Source organism: Tasmannia lanceolata, unplaced genomic scaffold (genome assembly GCF_043159265.1).
Source record: "Tasmannia lanceolata isolate RefF3 unplaced genomic scaffold, GAP_Taslan_0.1 ptg000012l, whole genome shotgun sequence".
NCBI lineage: Eukaryota > Viridiplantae > Streptophyta > Magnoliopsida > Canellales > Winteraceae > Tasmannia > Tasmannia lanceolata.
The window spans coordinates 47452684-47476969 of record NW_027518689.1 but is presented as its reverse complement, the minus strand read 5'-3'; the positions used below and the strand labels follow the sequence as shown (position 1 = coordinate 47476969).

Genomic DNA, 24286 nt, shown 5'->3' with positions numbered 1-24286 from the left:
CAGAAAGAGCATAGCTTTGTTATAAACTTGACCATGTCCTAGGGGAAGAGATCCATTAGAGGCAGTGGTCAAAAGCACTATGACTCAGAGAAGGTGACCCACAAAATAATTTCTACGGCGTTACAGAGGAAGACAGTAAAAGGAGTTTTATTCAATGGCCTTTGGGTCAAAGATGAAGCAAGAATGAAGGGATTGATTGCTTTTTTTTTTAGAAATGGTTTCATTGTCGTGAGGTGTGGTGCCCTAAACTTGACATCTCTTTTAGAACACTCTCAAGAACACTTCAGCTTAGAAAATATTTTGAAGCAGAATTCAGGTGAAATTTTTTTCTTCTTTTTTTTTTTTGCTATGAATGGTGACAAAGTGTCAGGGTTTGGATGGTTTTACTATGACATTTTTTCAAGAAATGTAAGAAAAAATAAAAGAAGAGACCATAAAGATGTGTTTTTCAGAGAGAGAGAAAGAGATGCTGGAAGAATTCCATAGGGCAAATTATATCAGTATCTTAAGGCTACCTTTATCTCTCTCATTGCAAAGGAGGCGGGAGAGAAAGACTTCTAACCAATTCTCATGGCTTTAGGAAGGGCAGAGGACCTCTTACTTTCTTCGCCCATGTTGAAAGCTGGGGGAGAATAGATCGATTTATCAAAGCAGACATTGTTGGTTGTTTTTACCTTTGGGCCCATTTGCCTCATTAACATCATAGACAAGATTTTAGCCAAAATCCTTGTTAATCACCTTAAATCAGTCATGTCTTCTATTATTTCTCCTTTTCCAGGAGCTTTCAGTCAGGTCTTCTATTATTTCTCCTTTTCAAGGAGCTTTCATGGAAAGTAGATAGAATCTAGATGGGATCCTTATTACTAATGTGTCTGGAATCTAAGCATAAGGAGAGAGCTTCAAGGATGGTCTGCAAATAGATTGGGGGAAAGCCTCATATTGTTCTCTCTCTGCATTTCCCATCTCTTGGTTCCTTAGAAAAAAATTAGTTTTGTAAAGAATGATTTCATTTCCTAGATGCCTTTTCCTTCTCGGATATCGACTTGGCTTCCTAAGCAAATCATTACCTCTCATTCCCTTTGCTACCTAGATATCGACTGGCTTGTTAAGCATGGGCATGGTTGTCATATGAATCATTGGCATCAGGTAATAACCATCTATTTAGCTGTGCCGACGCTTTCTCTACCTGCATAATGGGCAAAAGGTATGAATTACTTAATTCAAAAGTGAATGTTAGAGTGGCATTGGTGAAGCAAAGGAGGTTGATTTATTGAGATTTCTATATCTTTATTACCTGAATATTCCAATCCATTCTCCCAATAATGCAAATAAGTACAATTGTTTGTGCGGCCATTCCACACATCATGCCAATCCAAACACCCTGAAAAGCAACCAAGAAGAGGAATTATTAGAATTTTGAACCCAAAATGTTAGAATTTTGAACTCAATTTGGAGGGAAGATTCAAAATAAAGAATCTCCCTTTTTGCTTTTTCAAACTACTTGTTCTTGTATTGCCTTGAGAGTTGAACCCAAATCAAGTGTGTTGTGTTAGTGGGATTGAAATCCAATGCATATTTTTTAGTTTTACATTGGAAAGTTGAAGAGACTTTCACCTCCTTATAAGAGGTAGTGTGGAGACAAAGGCTTGGGCTTTTCAGTGGACATTGGAATTTATTAGGTGGTCTAGTTTTACATGAACCAAAGTTCTTAAAACACGCGCTCGTTGGGCCGTGCCTATGGTCTGAAGTCCAAGTCGGGTAAATAAAAAATATCTTTATATTTCAAAAAAGGGTTTTTTGTTTTCTATAAATTTTTAAACATCTTTTTATTTCCTAAACAGTTTCTTAATTGGTTCTTTAAATTCTATTATCGTTTTGGAGTAACTGTTGGTATAGACCTTTCTTTGTCAAGGGAGAAGTTACTTCTTCCTTGATAGAATCGACACAGTTTTAAAGACCGTCTTTCACCCTGAGTTTTTGCTCATGTTCTTTCCTCCATATCTGTTCAGTGTCTGAACACAACTCTAAGGTGATTCCAAGTGGACCAGTAAGCGAGTGCACATCTACTGGAGCCTATCAGGTCTGTTGTATCTTGGAGCGTTGATTTATGGATCCCGATTGCACTGTAGTGGCGAATACGATTCTTAAGAAGAGTAACCAAGTGCCACGACTCGCAGTTCTTCCTTCAACAATCGCATTTTGCAGAAGGGTTTTATCTTCAAAACGACAAGTGCAATTTACCTTCTCTAATTTGTATTTCTTATTCTAATTTTCAACAGTACCAAATATTAGTTCAGGTTAGCACCAAATATTGGTCCGGGTTAGCCAAAAGATCAGTTCACCTTATTATCTGAATATTATTTGCAACAGGAATAGAGAGGGTCTTACTTTCACATTGAGAGAGGTAAGATAGCCGAGCAAAATTCCTAAAGGAATCCCTAAAACATAGTAGCAACCACTGTTCGCGAATGCTACAATACTCTGCCAACCAGCCCCAAAAGCTACCCCTGCTCACAACACCACAAATGTTAAATGAAAAGAAATAGAAATGCCAAATTAACTCAATGAAAGAAAAGAATCGAGAGATTACTGTAAAATAAATTGTTTAAAAGTTCCAAGTTACTCAGCTCCCATATAAACTTGGAAGCATCAGCCACCAAATCAACAACTATACTTATTATGGGAAGTGATATTTACACTACCTAGTTTGATAAACACTCACACCCAGATCGCCTCAGTTTACTACAACTCCATGGAAGTTGGATTTTCAATAGGCAATGAAAAAGAGGCTCAAATGGGGGGTGTCTATCAAAACAAGGGGATGTAAATGTAGGTTCCTTGTATGATATATATACTAAAAAAGATGTAGAATTTGCCTGTAAGTACGGTTTGAACACTGTTGAGCAAGACGGCGAATGATAGAAAAACTCTGAGGCTTGACACTATTTTCGCCACCTCTTTGCTGCTGCTGAATGGGTAAGAAATGGCGCTTCCCAGTGATAAAAACAACACAAAAAACACCACACCAATACATAACGATGTGATTGTGACCACTTTTATTGCGAATTTCACAGCTTTTGCATCCCCACGCCCCAACTCAATTGCCACTCGTACGCTATGAATGCGAGGAGAAAAAAAAAGAAATCCTTTTAAAGAACAATCTGGTTTTTTGGCATAGGCACCGAAAATTTGAGTAAATGAATTTGCTCACCCATTACCACATATCCAAAGAGAAAGTAGATAAAACCATACCTTGAAGCTGACAGGAAACCCATACAGAGATTGAAGTCCCAAGAAATGATATTAACGCTGTAAATCCACATTTAATTAGTATCATTATTTTAGTTTGCATTTATGAAAATTAAAAATGCAGTCAATTGTGATTATCATACCAGATAGATAAGGCAGATATTTCTGTCTTGGCATTTTTCAAGTACCCCGCTACTAAGATCAGCACGGAATTGTACCAGAGCTCCAAGCTGTTACAAACAATAGGTTAATAGCCATATGGAATTGGTATTGTCATCCACAAATTTAAAAAAAGATGAAGCATATAAGTTGGAGTTTGATAGGGAATAGCTCCATAGAGAATATTCCAAAGAGGATAATCGTCCATAAAATTCTAATGAGCCAAGCCTGTTGATTAAAATTTTTAGGGGCCTGCTTATTAATGTATAGCTGAGAGAGAGGTCTTTGACCATAAAGAAATCTACGGTATGTGATGCTGATATGTATCTGCTATCTTTTTTGTTATAATTATTTAGTTAATGTTTATTTTTATTGGTTGTTATTTGATATGTTGAATTCTTAGGTACGATTTTATTTTGAGCTATCAATAAGTTTAATTGTTCGAGTCAGAGTCTATCTATTGGAGTCGTTCAAGTATGATGAGCCAAGTTTTTTTTCTTTGAGGTTAATCATAAAACTATTTTCATATCAAAAACTGTGCAGAGCCTCCCCCTCCGATGAGGGAAACGTAATCTATTCTTGCTTCTGTGTTTTTCTTCCATATTCATATGATTTGGTATCAGAGCAACCGTTGTGGTAGCCTGATATTGAAGAAATGGTTGGCGGAACTAGAGGACAGGAATCTAAGAAGATGGAAGCAGAGATTGATAAACTCCGGGACAATTCTACAAAGCAAGAAGAAGGTATCAGAGAGATCAAGGATATGATTTCTACATGAATCTCAAATATGAGCAGCTGGCTGCATTGGTAGTTGTGGTTCAACAAGAATAGCAAGGGTTGATTGATAGCTCCCCACAAAGAATTGTACATCCCAGGGGCCTGTCCACACTAGATTTAGCAAGGTTGAATTTCCATGATTCGACGGGGATGTTACTCTCGGGTGGGTTTAACGGGGTAGAACAATTCTTTGACTACAACCAAATGCCATAAGAGCAAAAGTTACCCCTTGCCTCAATCCATCTAGAGCAACAAGCATTGCAATGGTTTCAATGGTTTGAGAGGGTTTAAGGACGTGTTGGTTGGAAGGAGCTTGTTGATGCCTTATGCACACGATTTGGGCCCAATGCCCTCGAGGACTTCACGGGATCTCTCACTAAACTTCGCCAAACCACAACTATAAAGGATTATCAGCAATGTTTTAAGGAACTGGCGACCCGTACCAACGGCTTGAGGGATGAGTTTTCGTTAGTTGTTTTGTTAGTGGTCTGAAGGAAGAAATTCGAATAGTAATTGTGCATATGTTCAAACCCAAGACCATAAGCCAAGCCCTACGGATAGCATCCATGCAAGAAGAAAATGCCGAGGAGCAATCCAAACGAAACCGATCTGGTCTAACGAAGGTGGAGATGGTTAGATTGGTGGTGACTACCAAAGACAATTCCAAGTCAACCGACGCAACCGAGACACCTACCGTCAAGCAATTGACGCAGGCTGAAATGGATGCACGCCTGGCCAAAGGGCTATTCTACAACTGTGACGAGCAAATTTTGTTGGTAGGATCTGGTGATGATGGAGATCTAAGATCAACAAGTAGTAATGCTTCAAGGCGCGTAATCGCTTTCCTTAAGACAAATTTCTCCCCCTCCAGTAGTGTGCAAAGGGGATCCACGAATTGCCTCCAAGATACAATGAAGCCTTGTAGGAATATCCTACAAATGTTTAACGACGCTTTGCACAAGCGGAATCAAACCCAAAACGCCCTTTAAGAATTACAAGCCTTAGAGAAATTTACTAAAACTGTTTCTGCAGAAAAACAGTATTTAGTGCACTGTTTTGTGTAAAACTCTACCTTTAAAAACAAGATAGTAGGGGATTTCATAAGAGAAAAGATCCAACAATAACTAACTCTCAAAAGACAGATTTTCTGCTATTTTTATAGAGCCATAGATGTCTTTTCAATGTGAAAAGCATCTCTTCAAAGTACCCTTTAGAATGTTAAAAGCATCCATTAAAAGTACCATTTAGATTGGTTTGTACAGTGGTCATTAGATCGCACCTCGTCGTGATATAACTAATTTGGATCATCCATAAAGTGTCCCTTAAGTTTGAAATCATTCATGATTGTTGGAAAGCAAAAGGACACGAAGAGATTCCAATTTGTAAGTGAAAAGATGTGTCCATTTTTCTCCCAACGGATAGATATTCGCGCAGCCGCGGTCGACCGGCCTACCCATGGTGGCCAGCTGATATGCTACTCGAATTTTTTTTTTTCTGATCCAAAGAACCACGGTCGACCGGCCTACCCGTGGTCAACCGGCCATACCTTTCTGAAAATCATATACATTTTGATATTCCAATCCGCAGTTGACTGGCCCTGTTTGAAAATCTGTTTTATTTCTCTTTTTATTTTGAAAAGACACTTTCAAATATTTTGAATTGACCCAAAACATTTTGAAAATATCTAACAAATTCAACTGAGCCACAGGTGTAAAGGAAAGCAGCTCTATTTAGTTGAAGCTGATTACTCAGACATCGAAGATGAATCCAATTCGGAAGATGAACCTGAGATTGGCAGTGATGGGAGGAAGATATCGATTCATGCCTTGACCGGAACTCTGGCTCCGATAATTATGAGAATGCGAGGGTACATCAAGCATCGACCCATTATGATTTTGATTGACTCAGGTAGTACCCACAATTTTGTGGATCCATGAGTGGCTAGACGTACATGATGTCAAAACCAATCAACATCACCTCTGAAAGTGATTGTAGCCAATGGGAACCAAATAATTAGTGATGTGATGTGTAGAGGTTTCCGTTGGGCCATGCATGGTTTCAGAGTTCTCCACGGACATCCACCTCTTACATTTGGGAGGTTATGATGTGGTGCTGGGAACCCAGTGGCTTGAAACACTGCGTGACATGATCATATGGAATTTCACTGACACATGGAATTTTGGGTTGATGGATGAAAGCATGTTTTGTGTGGGCCAAGAGTAGTGAAATTCGTTCTGCATGACGTGAAGAGATGGAACGAGTGTTGAAGAAACAAAGTCAAAGGGCATTCACACACTCGTTTGTCATAACAGCCACGGAAGAAGAATCATCAATGGAGCCTGAACTTACCAAGCTATTACAAGAGTTCCAAGACATCTTCAATGAGCCAACCAGTATTCCACCAAAACGGCCCTAGGATCGTAGGATCCAACCAAGTACCCTTCCAATTAATGTTCGACCTTACCGCTGTCCGTGTATGCAAAAGAATGAAATCGAGAAATTAGTGAGGGAAATGCTACTTACGGGAATAGTCAGACCCAGTGTTAGTCCCTTTTCTTCACTGATTATTTTGGTGAGAAGAAAAAGATAATACTTGGAAATTTTTGTATTGACTTTCGCACAATACATCGAGTAACCTTCAAGGATAAGTTTCTGATCCCTACGATGGATGAGTTATTGGCTGTTACATAGAGAACATTTCTTTTCCAAATTACATCTTTGATCGGGTTTTCACCAGATCTGGGTTCATACACTTGATGTCCAAAAAACAGTTCCGAACTCCTGAGGGGCATTGCTTGTTTTTGTTATGCCATTTGGCTTAACAAATGCTCTCTCTCTACTTTTCAAATCATTATGAATGACAATTTCAAACCTTATTTGCCGAAATTCATTTTGCATTTCTTTGGTGACATACTTTCGTATAGTCGTTGTTGGCAAGATCATATACAATAACTACGACTTACCCTTCAATTACCGCAACAACATCATCTGTATGTTAAGTGTAGCAAGTGCTCATTTGGACAGACAAGACTTGCATGTCTAGGTCATATAATATCTACAGAGGGAGTTGCTATCGACCTGTCAAAAGTGGGGAGTATGTATGCTACATTGGCCCAAGCCCCAAACCTTGAAGGCCCTTCATGCTTTTTTGGGACTTTACTAGGTATTACTGGAGGCTTGTGAAGGACTATATCAAGATTAGCAAACCACTGACTGGTATGCTTAAAAAAGAATCCTTCCATTGGACACTTAAATCTGAGCACGCTTTTAATCAACTCAAACAAGCCATGCGTTCGGCACCGGTGTTGGCGTTACCGGATTTTTCTCAAGAATTTATTATTGAAAGTGATGCATCGGGTGCAGGCATTGGGTTGTCCTAATGCAAAACAGGCGCCCAATAGCTTTCACCAGCAAGGCTTTCATATTTGATTGGGAGATACTTTATGATCAAGACCGACCATTGCAGTTTCAAGTTGTTGTCAGAGTAGTGGGTGACTAATCCAGCCCAACAAAAATGGTTGAGTAAGTTACTTGGAGATGATTATGAAATTTCTTATAAGAAGGGAATGGAGAATAAAGCAGCTGATGCTCTTTCCCGACAATATGAAGATGATGGGGAATTCCATGCCATCACAACTCCCCCTCACAGGATGGTTTCACCAAGTTAGAGCTGAGTGGGAAACTGTCCCGGTGCTATAACAACTAATTAGCCAACTTCGAGAAGGTTCTGAATCAATACAGAGATACACATGGACAACATGTGAGCTAAGGCACAAAGGAAGGTTAGTCATCAGCAACACCTCACCATTGCGATAGCTAATGTTACATGAGATGCATAGTTCAGCTACGGGAGGACACGCAGGGTACCATAAGATGTTAAAAAGGATTCATTGATCCCTCTATTGGAAAGGTGTACAATAGGACACACTAAGGTGTGTTGCTGAAAGCGAGCAGATTCAAAGATATAAAGGGGAAAATACACCCACACTAGGCCTCATGCAGCCACTACGAATTCCCACACGAATTTGGACAGAAATTTCTTTAGACTTTATTGAAGGACTGCCACTCTCTTATGGGAAAATATCATGTTAATCGTGTTCGATCGCCTTAGTAAGTATGCCCATTTCATAGCCTTAAGCCATCCGTGTTCTGCATTCCCTCATCAATCGTTAGTGATGGAAATCCGATTTTCATTAGTCACTTCTGGCAAGAAATTTTTAAACTCCAAGGAACCAGGCTGGAAATGAGCTCGGCTTACCACCCTCAAACAGATGGGGAAACAAAGGTTGTTAACCGTTTCCTATAGACCTACCTTAGATGCACTACAGGGGACAGGCCTAAGAAGTGGGCTCGATGGCTATGTCTAGCAGAGTGGTGGTATAACACATCATTTCATACTATTACCTTGACTCCCCATCCAAGGTCGTTTCTGGACAACCATCACCTTCTCTCACACTATATACTTCAGGAGGAACAATAGTGGCTGTTGTAGAACAATAATTGAGAGAAATTGATAGTTTGATTCGCTTGGTAAAAGAAAACTTACAGCGAGCAGCTCACAGAATGAAGCAACAAGCTAACCAACTTCGGTCTTAAGCGTGAAACTTGGGTCGGGTTGAGTTGAGCTTTTGGTAAATAATGAATTGGAATTAACCTGAACCCGACCCGATTTTAAGGTAAAAGCTCAACCCAAATTCCCAAAAATCGACCAGAATTGCACCCCTAATCGGCCTGAGAGGGAATTTCAGGTTGGGGGTATGGTTATCCTACGATTACAGTCATACTACAAGACTAGCGTCACAGGGAAATAGTTCAGGGACGCAACCGGTATTAAAATTTGAACCCATCTCGTCTCATTGCGTTCTCAAAAGTAGTCTCTGTAGACACCCCATTTTGACAAGACCCTAAAGTCCCCAAAATTGAATAAGAACTTCAAAAAGCCAATAAAATTTCCAAATTCCGAGTCCCAAAATATTCCGAAATTAATCTCAAGAAATTCCTGAGGGACTGGGCTCAGAATGAGAAGAGGGCTCGGGTTTTGGGCATCTTGTTGTGCACATTTGTGGGTACAAATTTCCCAAGTGATTGTTAGTGTTCTCAAGGATACCCCTGCAGAATTTCATGGCAATCGGGCGAAAAATGTAGAATAAGACAGGCGAAGTGTGTGCGATAATCAAAGTTGGGTTGGGATAGGGTGAATTATCAAAGCTTAGTTGTGTAGATATCGCCCTCCTTTTTTCATAAAAGGCAAGATATTTGTGTTGGATATAATGGTCATTTGTCATCTTTAGAGGGGTGATCTTGGAATTCTGGTATTACTTAAGGTGTAAGCATCCCTTGGCAACCATTGGATCATATTAGAGGGTTAGGATCATTTGAGGAGAAAAGAAGTTTGTTTGCCCCTTTTTTTACCTAGACCACCCCTTTATACATTAAAAGAGTAGTCGTAAATGCATTAGGAGGGGCTGTCCATGGAGGATTGGGGGAGAGAAAATTTTTATCATTTCCCTCTATATATCGATCTAGGGTTTCTCGAAGCAAGGGAAGCCTCATTTTTTTTTAGAGAAAAATCAAGGAGAAAACAGAGAGAGAGAGAGAGAGAGAGAGAGAGAGAGAGAGAGAGAGAGAGAGAGAGCTCGAGCCACTGCCTCCACCACCACCTCTCCCAACTCCGGCCACCCTCACCGATCGCCTCCACCTCCACAGCCACCCATTTTCTTCCCCATTTCTCTACCCTCTCCTCAAACCCATATCCACCAAACCCACCTTCTTCTCCGGCAAGCCTATTCAACCTCCACCACCACCAAGCCTCCTCCTCCAGCCGACCCCTCTCTATTAGCCACCATTTTCTTCCCTAAACCCATTTAAAAAAAACACCATCAAAACCACCAAGCCTCTCCACAGCCACCTCCTCTGTCACCCAAAACCCATTTTTAAAACCAAACCAACCCATTTTTAAAACCAAACCCACTTCGAAAAAAAACCTAAATCCACCTCCATTAAACCCTTAATCCCCGTCAAACCCAACACAAAACCCATTTCAAAAAAAAAAGATCGAGAAAGCAGAGGAGAGAAAAAGAAAAAAAGAAGAAGAAGAAGAAGCTCCGGCCTCCTTCTCCGACCGTGCCTCCCCCTTTGCCTCCACCAGCCGCCATCCACAACCCCCCCATTTCTTCTCCTCCACCACCATCAGCACCACCACCATTTTTTATTTTTTTTAGAATCCTAAACCTCCATCACCACCAACCATCGTCTCCAACCTCCTCTGCTGCTACCCCATTCAAACCCATCTCACCATCTCCTCCATCTGCAACTCTTCCTATTCCCATCACTTTTGCCTTAGATTCCATCTATTTTCTTCAAACCCATCTTCTACACCGTTCAAAACCCCATTAAAACCCATCATCTTCTCCAAACCCACTACAAAAAACCCAAAAATCCGGCCGGCCCATTCTCAGCCACCATCCCCCTCTCCTCCACCGAACCGCCACCATTTCGATTTTTGTTTCAAAACCCATTTCCATCGACTTCTCCCCCTTCTGGATTCTTCATTTCTGTTTTTAACACACACACACACACACACACAGAAAGAAGCAGAGAGAGGAGGGAAGAAATTGTAGAGGGGATTTGGGTCTCCTTCTCCGGCAATCTCGCCGGTGCCGGCCATCCACCACTACTTCCGGCAATCTCCTCCCATTTTCAACTTCCTCCACAAAACCCATCTTCCATTTAACCCATTTCTTCAAATCCATCTCCTTTCGAGAAGAAAAGCACGCCGCTGGTTCGAGGATTTGCGGGGAGAAGAAGAAGATTGAAGGAAGAAATACTCAGATTGCTTTCCCTCTTCCTCTGTAAGTGCCCTTTGAATTTATCTTTTCTTACTTCCTGTATGCAACTATGATTTGAAATGCTTCACTTTTGAGTTGGGAGTGAATTGATTGCCTGGTTTACTTGATTTCCTAAAATAACCCATGTATTTTGAATTACTTTGAACTAATTCCAGGAGGTTTTGATTGTTGGGTTTGATTTGCATGTTTTTAATTCCGGTCTTTATTCGGCCAGTATCGGAAGAAATGTAGCAGGGATGAGCAGATTCTCTTTTAAATGGGTCGCGTTTAATTCTGGTTGATTGAAGGTTCCCATTTCAAAAGAAAAATAGGGATAATTTCAGTATTAGTCTAATACTGGTGAAATGTATTCAATGAATGGCAGAGTTGGGTTTTAAACTCTAAATTTTGGTTTTGGTTTTCGTAAATACCAGGATTAGAGAATTATGAAGTTTGAATCCTTTGTCATAGACATGTCTTGATACTGTTATTTTGATTTGAATATTTTGAGTTATCAATCTTGTAGTCTATCATCGTTTGATGTTTCAACTATTACATATGTCCCTGATTTGCTCCCTGCTGCGAGTTAAATCCATATTGGCAGTGCTATTCTTTATTAGGTTCTTTTCTCCTATAAGTATACATTATTAATTTAGCAAAAAGAAATTTGGCCGCCTGATTGAGTTACTGCCTCGATGATAATCTGCCTCTTTGACAATCATAGTTAGAGGGTGGTTTTTGATCACTTGGTAGTTCATTATTTGCCATGAAAAGTGTCATAGAAGTTCATTATTTGCCATGATCTAGAGATTATTTCTCACTGGCTTTTGATCTTTTCCATCGGCTATGACGGAATGCTTCTTGAGCCAACCCCCTTCCCTTCCTACCTTAGAGTTTTCGCAGGTTAAGGGATTTCTTCCTCTTTAGAGTCTGTCATAGAGAGTTTAGGAGTCCGTCCTTCCATCTTTCAGAGTCAGTCTTCAGCATAGGAGTCAGTCCTTCAGTCTTTCAGGAGTCTGTCTTATCATCATAGGGGTTAGGATTCTGTCCATCCTCTCATCAGGTCATGAGATTATGTCTCGTCCTCGCAAGGTATAGGATGTTGTCCAACCCTTGCAAAGTCGTGATTCTATCCAATTCCCCCGCAAAGCATAGGATGTTGTCCAACCTTTGCGGGATATCAGGATCTGTCCTTCCCTTGTGATGATAGGATTCTGTCATCTTGTGTCAAAAATAACAAAAACACTTCAAAACATCAAAAATCTCGAGTCATTAGGAGTAGTCAGGAAAATCTGATCTGAACTACGGATGACTTGATCCCTAGCTGAGGGGTACATAGGCAGCTCAGGTATGCAGCAGGCATCCTGAGTCCAGTCACCATTTTTTACAAATATTTCTCGCTATCTGGTACGAACTACCGATGGCTTGATCCCTAGCTGAGGGGTACGTAGGCAGCTCAGGCTTGCACCTGGCATCCTGAGTTCAGTAACAACTTTCACAACTTCAAAGACTTCTACAAACTTCAAAACCTTTCAAACCTTCCAAAACTACAAAAAAATTTCAAAATAACCTTGCAAACCATTTTCAAAAGATCTTCCCATAGAGTTAGGAGCCTATCCTAGACGTTTGGGGTGTCTTAGAGTGAGGAGTCTGTCCTGATTGTGTTGCTTTGTGTGTCTGGTCGTGTGAGTGTCCCTAGAGTTAGGAGGCCTCGAGTCGTGGTCGGTTAGACACTTAGTCGAGTCGATGGCTAGACTAGAATGCGTTTAGATAGCCCATGATTTTCCTTAGGACGCACAGCCTAGTCACACATAGGGTGTAGGGTCTACTTGCATTAGTTAGGGCATATAGGGAGTCCTAAAAATCACAATTCACTTGAACTTAAGTAATGGCGCAAGAAGCTTTAAAAACTAGTCAGGTCTAGTTGATCGAGTATAGGATAGCGGTCCTAGAGGGTTAAGCATTGTAGTTTAGCATAGGTCGTCGAACTATGTTGACTCTGATTCTTCCCGAGGCCGGGATACGTAGTGCAGCTAGGATGGATGGCCATCTTGGTCCGAGTCAAGTATCGCATTAGAGTCTAGGGTTTGTCATATTGTATGTTTTGCTGTGTTTTCTTACTTTCCTGTACAGATCCTATACCTTTAGCTGTAGCATGCATGTGTTTGTCCACCAGAACATAGACACCAATTAGGCATGACACTCATAACCAAGCTATTCTTAGGTGGCATGTCTTTCATTTCTTTTTTGTGTGCGCTTCTTGTTCATCTCCGAGACATGCATGATTAGCTAGACGTTATCTCGGGGATATTCGTTCCCATTTCGCATTATTTTCGCCCAAAACTCTTCAAAGTTAATAATAAATGGGATAAGAGGCCAGGTGCTTGCACTTGGAGGAATTGGAGGCGCCTAACCCCTTCCCCATTCGTCATCAGGCATGAACCTTTTGTATCTCTGGTTATCTGTTGCGACAGAGCACAACATGGGATCCAGGGCCTACTTCCTTGGATGGCGACTCTTTCTTTGTTTAAGGTGCGCCTCGAATCCGGGCTAGTCCCCGAATCGAGAGGTATCTCACTTTACATCGCCGCTTATGCTGTGAGGGGCACTCTTTCGAGAGTTCCTTGGTGGAGTCTCCTTCACGTGGATGATCCTAAGACTCCTCTGGGGGGCACGTCCCCCCGCCTCTCTCGGATCGGGGTCTACAGTCTCTAATAGAACGTTTGGTGGACACTCCTGGTTGAGAGGGTTGGTTGGCTAAACTCTATAGGGGAGTTGGCCCCGTGACATGCTGACTCCTCCCCTGATAGGCCTAGTAGCTGTAGGCTAGAACCTTGGTGGTTTGCTTATGGGTTGTAAGAGGACTTGCTTGTGCATGTGACGAACACAGCAGAAAATTATACTATAACTCATGAGCGTACCCTAAGGGAGATTTGGTTGCGGACTGTGAGTTATCCACAAGGATGCTCAAGTTTCTTTGGTAGAGGATGGGGGCCAAAGACAGTGCATGTTGAGTTGGGTTCCCACATGCATTGCTTGTACGGACTGGTGCAGGGGGCTATCTATACTGTTTGCCTTCTGCACCGTGGTACGTCTTGTGGGCAATCCAATCTCTAGGTCTTCGATGAGTTCGTGCCGGGGCGACCTCAGTTGCCCTCGCGAGGTGTACACCTCGCGGATCAGTCTATGGGGCATCTTGCTTCTTGGATGACCAAGCCCCAGTGCTTGGCAGATTGGTGCGTAGCATCGTCATGCCTCGTACTCGATGGACTTTGTGTTGGGCTCCAAGGCCTGATGTTCGATGTACTCGTGACGCAAGCTGATCATGAGAGTGGGTATCTAGAAGTGCATGTCAAGATCTGAGCCAAGTAGCCTGTTGAACAGCTTAGAGACTGTGTGCACATCCGAAGCATCAAGGAGTGTTGGCGTGTAGGGCCTTTAGAGCCTTGTACGATTGAAGGCTTGCCCTAGCATTCATGCATGTTGGGGTGCCGCACGGGTTATTCCGCTGCTCAAACATTAGGCCCGTGACAGTTGGTACTAGAGCCAAATGTCCAACCTATGAATTCAGAGTGTGCTCTGATGGTTGGTATCAGATGGTATCAAGTGTCAGATCAGAGCAGGTTATGAATGCAAGAGTTTGTTAAGGAGCTATGATACAGTCGGTGTCTGTCCTGGCATAGTTGAAGCAAGTTACAGTGTTTGTGGCTATTATTAGTGCATCTCAAGTGCATGTTGCAGTGCACAAAAGAACAGAAAACGCTTTCAGTTGTGGCAGTGTATGTAAGAGCTTGAATGTTAACCAAGTGGTGACAGCTTGGTATGCTAGGTCGCAGATGTCTTCGAAACTAACACTTTTAAAGTCCATTAATCAGCCGAAAAGAGCTGAAACTGTGTGGGTACGTTCCTTTCTGAAAAGTGATGCAAAGCTTTCTCAGTGTCGTGTGTGTGGCATCATTGAGCCGTGTTGGTGGCATGGGTTAGTTTGTAAGCTTGGCTAACAAAGTGGCAAAGTATGGCAACTTGGAAGTTTGAACTGTCCCCTATTCTAATTTAGTCACACAACAGAGGCGCGATGGCATGGAAAGACTTGTACCATCTATGTTTGTCTAAGCATTGCTCAATGGATTTGCTCGAAGCTTGATACAGTGTCAGAGCAGGATCTGTCAACGAACAGGTTGGCATCTTTCAGTGACCCACCGATGCGTGAGATCGGAAGTGGCAGTTGGAGAATTGTAAATGCTCCTTTGCAGTGTTGGCTAAACATCGATGTGTTTGCATTTGGCCTTAAGGGCTCTCCTTGACCAAGGGTTGGCTTGCTGGCAGAAGCCTTCCCCTACCGATGAGGTGTTGAACGTGTCGGCACCAAAGCGCTCATCGAAGTGAATTTGCTTACTTAGTGTGATGGCATAACCAGTTTGACAGACTAGCAGTATGCTCTCAGGGTGAAGAGGAAGCACCGGCGAACCAAGGTTAAGGTACAACCCATGAGAAGGGTGGCGTTACTGGGGGCCAACAGGGTGAAGGTGTTCACGACCTCAACGAACTAGCAGACATGCTCAGGGTGAAGGGCTGGTCAATGATTGAAGTACTTGGATGGCAGTTCACAATCATTATGGAGCACCTCCGAAAGACCTTGGAACGGAAGCCAAGGCCGCTTAGATCGACAATGGGTTTGCTATGCTGATATGGGACAGTGTGGTGAGCTCAGACGGCATGTGGGCAGGCTGTGTTGGTATGAGACGATATGGTATGTTTATGTGTTTCTTTATGCTTTGGAATTTCTGTGTTTGTTGAAAGTGAAAGTGATGGAAGATTTGGGTGATTAGCATTGTGAGTACTCGCCGCAGGTACCCAAGGAGACATTGGTGACATAAGGGTAGATTGTTCAAGCAAGTACTATGGCATTGGACCGGAGCAAGCGAGACTAAGCGTCGCAACTGGGGATGTAGTACGTTCCCTTTAATGATCTTACACCTGGCCAGAGTAACAGGTGTGGTGATGTACTAATCTCAACAGGGGATTCTTGGCCTCACCAGGAGGCGGGACCTATTGCGGTTCCTTTCACCCAGGGATATAAGTTGTTACCCATCGAATGTTCCCACTTTGCGTGGCTGCCGCAGCAGTCGATCCCACTAGGGGATCCTTTGCCTCACCAGGAGGCGGAACCTATGACGGCTCCTCACCCAGGAACATAAGCTACTTTCTGGAGCTCATTCACGCTTGGCCAACCAGTGGCAAGTGTCGTGCCAGCAGTGATGGCACCTTCCGCAACGTTTGTAAGCACTGTCAGAAAACCTTCGCCTGGTTTGGTGGAGTCCGAGAAAACCATCGACGTTGAAGATAACTCCAGGAGATCTATAAAGCAGTGGTTGGCAGAATTTGAGGCAGTGTGGTATGTAGTAGAAGTCAGAGTGGACTGATTGTCGAAGTATTAGTGGCAGCTGTTTTTAAGATGGAGAAGTCATTGCTATTGTGAAACTGAGCTTCACAGACCGCTTAGTGTCAACGAGGGCGTCGACGTTATCAGGTGGGGGAGTGTCACTAGAAACAAGTTCAGGGATGCAACCGGTATTAAAATCCGAACACACCTTGTCCCGTTGCGTTCTCAAAAGTAGTCTCCAATAGAATGTTTGGTGGGCACTTCTGGTTGAGAGGGTTGGTTGGCCAAACTTTATAGGGGAGTTGGCCCCGTGACATGCTGACACCTCCCCCTATAGGTGAAAGATCCCACATCGGAAAGGGAGGAAAAGTTACTGGGCTATATATGTGGATTTCTCCTCTCCCTATGTAGACGCATTTTCAGCATCTCCAAGGGGCGGTCCCCGCAGAGTGAGTCGGGCACGGTTAGTGCTGCTGGAAAGAAAATCGGGGAGAGTAGATGACCTAGAACCGGACAATATATACACAGTGGGGTCGGGGCGTGACATAATGGTATCAGAGTGGGACCTCCCATCCAGTACGGTGTGCCAGCATGGACGCTGGGCCCTAAGGGGGGTGGATTGAAAGATCCCACATCGGAAAGGGAGGAAAAGTTACTGGGCTATATATGTGGATTTCTCCTCTCCCTATGTAGACGTGTTTTCTGCAGAAAAACAAAACCGGGGAGGATTGTAATAGTCCCACATCAAAAGCGGAGAGAAAAAGTTCCTAGGCTATAGGTTGTAGACCCCCATTCCCTGTGTAGACACATTTTAAAAATCGGGGAGGGTAGATGACCCAGAACCGGACAATATATCTACATAGTGGGGTCGGGGCGTGACATAATATGGTATCAGAGCCGTACCTCCTCTAGTGTGATGTGCCAGCAAGGACGCTGGGCCCTTTAAGGGGGGTGGATTGTAGTCCCACATCGGAAGCAGAGAGAAAAAGCTCATGGGCTATAAGTTGTAGACCCCCATTCCCTGTGTAGACGCATTTTAAAAATCGGGGAGGGTAGATGACCTAGTACCGGAAAATATCTACACAGTGGGGTCGGGGCGTGACAATAGGCCTAGCAGGAGTAGGCCGGAACCTTGATGGTTTGCTTATGGGTTGTAAGAGGAGTTGCTTGTGCATGTGACACACACAGCAGGAAATCATACTATAACTTATGAGCGTGCCCTAAGGGAGCTTTGAGTGCGGATTGTGAGCTATCCGTAAGGATGCTCCCGTTTCTTTGGTAGAGGATGAGGGCCAAAGACATGTTGAGTTGGGTTCCCACATGCATTGCGCCTACGGACCGGTGAAGGGAGCTAGCTATACTGTTTGCCTTTTGCACCGCGGTACGTCTTGTGGGCAGGCCAATCTCTAGGTCTTCCATGAGTTCGTACCGGGTGACCTCGACTGCCCTCGTGAGGTGTACACCTCGCGGATCAGTCTATGGGGCATCTTGCTTCTTGGATGACCAAGCCCGGCCCAGTGCTTGGCAGATTGGTGCGTGGCATCATCGTGCCTCGTACTCGATGGACTTTGCGTTGGGCTCCAACGCCTGATGTTCGATGTACTCGTGATGCAGGCTGATCATGAGAGTGGATATCTAGAAGTGCATGTCAAGATCTGAGCAAAGTAGCCTATTGAACAGCTTAGAGACTGTGTGCACATCCGAAGCATCAAGGGGTGTTGGTGTGTAGGGCCTTCAGAGCCTTGCACGATTGAAGGCTTGCCTTAGCATTCGTGCATGTTGGGACGCCACACAGATTATTCCGCTGCTCAAACATTAGGCCCGAGACACTAGGATCATCTTCCCGAGGAGATTTTTTCTATCACAACCTATCTACGATGAGGACAACCAAATGAATAGTTTGAATCGACAAAATAAGTGGACACCATGCGGTCCATTTCATAATAGTATTTATGGCTGAAATGAATGATTTTTTTCATCGAAATAGGGAAAAGATAAAAAATAAAATCTCAAGAAAATAGCAAATACCCAAGAAAAATAGTGTGTCGACAAGAAAATGGCCAAAATGCAATCATCTCATAGAATATGACCAAAATAACCCTACCTTTCCAAAAATGACCAAGACATATCTCTTTCATAAAATGACCAAACTAACCATGTCTCAAAGAAAACCAAAGTACGCATGCCTCAAAAATGACCAAAATACCCATTTCCCATGAAATTAGAGCATTTTTATAATTTTAGGTGACAAGGACATTTTGGTCATTCTCTTTGTAGTAAGTGTGTTCCAGTCATTTTTATGTGTTAGAGGTACTTCGGTCTTTTTCTATGAAATAGGGTATATTAGAGAAGGATTTGAATAGGGGTGTTTTGGTAATTTTCTATGATCAAGGAGGTATTTGGATCATTTTCCATGAGAAGGCCAGTTTTGCCATTTCAATAGGGGTAGTTTGGTCATTTTTCATTAGTTGGGATATTTTGGTAATTTTCTATGATCAAGGAGTATTTTGGTCATTTTCTATGAGAAATGTTTGAAAAAGGAAATGGAGTTTCTGGCTCCAAACAAGCTGATTCAGAGTGCTCTGGCCGATGCTAATTCCTTTGCATCTAGTTGTCCACTTCCTTTAGTTGAACCATGCAGTGGACATACCGACATAGTTTAAACATCACATAATTTCTCTTAAGAAAAAAGCCTGAGATGAAAAAAATAAAGGGGAGCTTAGGAGAGACTAGAGGAAGCTTACCAGATCATTACACCAGAGGGTACAGAGAGCTTTATCACTGGCCAAAGTTCCGAAAATGCACTTTGAGAAAACCCTCTCCATGTTTGTGGACACCATCCTCCAAAAACATACACAAATTCTCCTGCGATTGTCAGCCAAGTCGAAATAACAAAGGAACCCGTGGCCCCACCAACTCCCAAATTCAACTTGTCAACAAAGGTCCATGAAGGAGTATATGAAGTGAAAATGAGATAACAGCTAGCCATGCAATGATAGAGTTCTTGAGTTGGGCTTGTAGAAACATTTGCATTGTGATGTTAAAGGCAAAGTAAAAGTTTATGGAGATGAACCATAAGGCGATTTTGCCAGCGGCTTCTGCTAGTTCTTCTTCCTCACCAAGAAGCTTAAGTATTGGAGTTGCAAAGATATAGAGAGGAAGCATTAGGAAAGCTGTGGTGAGGATAACTATCCATGACCGTTGCATATAGATGCCCATCATGTGGTATTGTCTTGCTCCGAATGCTTGGCCACAGAAAGTTTCCAGGGCACTTCCCATGCCCAACGTGCAAAGGAAATGGGAAGAAAGTATGACATATGAGGGCAATTCTGTAATTACAATTTTTGAGCCAGGTGTATGTATGTCATTTAAAAAACAGGAGGATTTTCGAAGTATTTTGCTTTAAGTCCAAATTTTTTGTGTGGCCTTCTCGTGTATGAAGGTCAAGGTCATTGATATGCTGGTCCATCTATCTAGGCTCTCAATTGGGTTTGATCCAAGCAAATTGGGTATCGTTGACCGTTTGATCATCTAAAACAAAAGTATAAATGGTGAAATCATTTTTTTATCCAGGCTTTGGATTACCCAAAAAATCATTTCTGGACTTACCGCTAAGGAAGGGTGTGTAAAAATAACATAAGCTTTTGAAATAGCCTTTCCTTGACATCCCCATTTCGTTAGGCTAGGCTTTCTGATTGACTTCTATTCGCTAATTTGGCATACTCTTGCATTGTCTACAGTTGTATCTAACCATATATCTTAACACTAGCATTACTGGGCCTTGCTATCCACTGGTGTAAAATGGTGGGTCCCACCTCATCAAAGCATAGGTGTAAAATGGTGGGCCCCATCCCATCAAATACTAAGGTGTAAAATGGTGAGCCTACGCCATGAAATATAAAATGGTGGCCCATCCTATGCATGTGTTTGAGTGGAGATGGTGAGAACATGGCCATGGAATTAAAACATGAAGGGTAATGGAATTAAAACATGAAGGGTAAGATGGAGCGCCCCCCCCCCCCCCCCCCCCCCCCCACACACACACACATCAAAACATGAGGTGTAAAATAATGGCCCCACCCAAGCCAAGACCCAAGCTATGAATCAGAAGTAAAATGGTGCCATCTGCCATATGCATGGGTTTGGATAGAGTATGTGGGCCCCACCCCATGTAACCCCAGGTGTAAAATGGTGCCCCCTACCATATGCATGGGTTTGTGTAGAGGAGGAGGGCCTCAGCCCATCTAACCAAGAGGAGTAAAATGGTGGGCTCAAAACCAAAAAAATATGGTGTAAAATGGTAAGACTCACCTGTGATGTGGTGTAAATTTTATGGACCCCGTGAAACAAAAATGGGGGTGTATGCTCTCTCTCTCTCTCTCTTCTCACAGAAGAGAGAGAGAGAGAATACGAAACCCAAGAAACCCGAGTTCTTTGAAATCCAAAACCGAAAATGAAAAAAATAATAATAATAATAAATAAAAAAAGGCCTAAGCATACTATCATGAACCGTACTATAAATCGGTTCACCAGGTCCACATGGTGCACCCTATTTGTAAATAGGAAAAGAAATTAGAAACTAAGAACTTACCAGTATTCCATTAGCAAATCGCCAGAGAATGCTCTGGACAAGCGCATAGGCAGCGAGCTCAGTTTCACTGATGTGTCCGATGAAGGCTTGCGTCACAACGAACATCCCAAACAAGGAAATCCTTGTAAGAATTGCAGGCCCTGCAATCCTCCATAACTTCTTTGACTCTACCAATATCCTTCCCTTCAAATCCTCTCCATCCACCGTTACTGATGGAAGAAGAAGCTGATCATACATCCTACTCTCCATACTTCTCTATGTAGATATGTCCTACACACCTAAACCATGAGAAATCAATCCAATATATAATGGGAAAGATGTATAAATTTTGTATCTAGTCATCTTCATCTCACCGAATTGGTGTGGTAGCATGTCTTATATCCTAAAAAATTGTGACCTTCCGAACTATAATACAAAAAGAACTTCATTTAAATTTTGATCTACGATTTACCATCAAAGTAGAAAATATATTCAAATTGGGTTTCGACGGGTTTGTTTAATTGTTGTTAGCCTGCGTTAAAGGGCTTCAATGGTAAGTTAAAGAGGAGGCTTGAGTGTCCTTTTAAATAGATGGGTGACTAGAAGAGAATAGACCCTTGAACGTTAGATGTTCTTTGAGTTTGACTTGTAGGTAGTGAAGAACCCATGTAGAGACATGTGGTCTATAGAGAATCATATAATTTCTGTTTTTTCTTGGTGAATATGGGTGTGATTTATGAAAGGACGGGAAATGTAGATTTTGATGATAATAGCTCACTTTCAGGCTAATATAAATTTCATGACCTGTTTGTATGGTGTTGTACTTGTGTTAGATGTTGTTTGGTGGAGGAAAACACCAAAGAAGGCTAGTTTATTTTCTAAACTCCCATAAGCGGCGAGTTTTCAACTTTACGCCCTGACACGCCCAAAGTACATGTGTCATACCAAATTAAGACCATTTTGCCCTTCGTTGTTCTGCAAGTTGTACACATCACAATCAACCTTTTTCCTGCTGATTGCGTCTCTTTTTCTACTTGCATTAAATATACCTCGCCATCACTTTTTCTACCTTCGTCTCTATTTAAAATTAGGACTAATCTTTAGCGTAGAGGTGGAAATTGATGGCTACAAGGTAAGGTGCGACTGAAATGCAGATGGGCACGATCGGAAAATACAAGGGTGCGAGTGCATTAAAGAAATCCGATTACTATTCTGTGATCTCGAGACCCACACCTTCAAAGTTGGGAAAGGAAAGTTTTAATCTACACTGTTGAAAGATAGAATTCATTTCGAATTAACTGTGATTCAATATAATTTCGAATGGTTCATTTCTCAACGCCGCCGTAGCCACTAGATTATTCCTCTATCTTTCTGAGAAACCTCTTTTTTCTCCGCCTCTCCCTTGTTGTCCTTATGTCTTCTGCATCTTCTCCCTTGCTTTTCCTTCATCTTCTGCAGCTTCAGCCACCGCCCGGTTTACAATCCTCGTACAACTGTTAACTTCGACATTAACGTCGACGTTAACTTCGACATTAATGTTGAAGTTAACGTCGACGTTAATGTCGAAGTTAATAATTGTACGATCCTCGTACAACTGTTAATGTCGAAGTTAACGGCGACGTTAATGTCGAAGTTTACAGTTGTACAAGGATTGTAAACTGGGCGGTGGCTGAAGATGCAGAAGACGAAGGAAAAGCAAGGGAGAAGATGCAGGAGATGAAAGCATAACAAGGGAGAGGCAGAGAAAAAAGAGGTTTCTCAAGAAGGGGGAGGGAGAAGCTAGTGGCTACGGCGGCGTTGAGAAATGAACATTTCGAAACTATATCGAACCACACTTATTTCGAAACGAACCCTATCGTTCAACAGCATAGATTAAAACTTTCCTTTCCCAACTTCGAAGGTATGGGCCTCGAGATCACAAAATATTAATCGGATTTCTTCAATACACTCGCACCCATGTATTTTCCGATCGCACCCAGCTGCATTCCAGTCGCAACTTACCTTGTAGCCGTCAACCTCCGCCTCTATGGCAAAGATTATTCCTGATTTTAAGTAGGTTTTTTCAAATCACATGAAATGATTTTATTTTGCGGATTTCTAGGTATATTTAATGCAGGTAGAAAAAGAGACGCAATCAGTAGGAAAAAGGTTGATTGTGATGTGTACCACTTGCAGAACAAGGAAGGGCAAAATGGTCTTAATTTGGTCCGACACATGTACTTTGAGCGTGTCAGGGCATAAAGTTGAAAACATGCCGCCTATGCGAGTTCATAAAATAAACTGGCCTTCTTTGGTGTTTTTCTCTTCTTGTGGTGGTGATTGTTGGATGTGACATGACATTCTAGTGAAAGTGAGGTGATAGAAAGTGGAATGTAAAGTGAGGAGATATTATATGTGGGAGCCGTGCATGCTCATGCAGTCCAAAAATACAGTGGGGCCCACATTGTTTGGGTGATCCAAAAGGTTCATTTGTTGGGGCCTGATGTGGATAGGGTGTGCCCAGAAAATCTTCTCCATAGGACGATCTAAGCTGTATACCAAATCTTATCAGCCTCGAGGGCGGGGCCATGGTCGAGGGGCATTCAACCGCAACAATAACAACAACAACACCCCTTGTTATCCACCAAATCAACAAGGGGGTCGTCTCATTTTCCAGCTATGTGGTCGATACAGCCATGGTGCCCTCACCTGCTCTCGCTATACTAATTCTGGTGGCAACTTCAACAACCTTGCGGCTATGTATGCAGGCTTCTACGGTGGTCTTGATCAAGGATGGTACCCCGATTCCGGCTCCACAAATCACCTTACGCCCGATCTGAGTTCCAAAAATAGGCCTTGTCCAAAAATCATCTCCCTAAGATGTCCTTAGCCCTCCAATATGTAGAGGTTTGTATAGGGGTGTTCATTATTCCCTTATAACCGAATAACGGAACTGAACCGAATTGGTTCAGTCGGTTCGGTTTTGGTTTTATTTTTTTTTTAAATTCGGTTATTTGATTTCGGTTTCGGTTATCACAAAAAAAAATTCGGTTAACCGAAATTTTGATCAAAACCATTATTTAAGAAAAAAAAAAGTGCTATATGGGCATTCCGTAGGATGATCAAAACCGTCCATTTGATTGATCACAACTTAATTAGGGTGTGCTCAAAAAATCATTTTGATTGGATGATCCTAGCCCTCCGATCGAAACCGAGATTTTGTTTTTTCCCTCTTTTTCTCACACTATTCGGTTAACCGAAATAACAAAATTTTTTATCAGTTCGGTTTCAGTTATCGAAATTTGATAACCGAAATTATTTTGGTTATCAAATTTCGATTAT

General features: G+C 42.3%; 1 pseudogene across 1 annotated transcript; it reads right to left on the bottom strand.

Moving 5' to 3' along the window:
* Positions 1 to 734: 734 nt before the first annotated feature.
* On the bottom strand, positions 735 to 21521 carry LOC143888388 (protein DETOXIFICATION 20-like; annotated as a pseudogene). The gene is made up of 8 exons (XR_013254572.1): positions 20988 to 21521; positions 19140 to 19681; positions 3393 to 3479; positions 3253 to 3309; positions 2877 to 3115; positions 2389 to 2507; positions 1295 to 1381; positions 735 to 1186 (listed from the first exon to the last, which is right to left on the bottom strand). The product of XR_013254572.1 is annotated as a protein DETOXIFICATION 20-like (transcript).
* Between the last annotated feature and the right edge of the window lie 2765 nt (positions 21522 to 24286).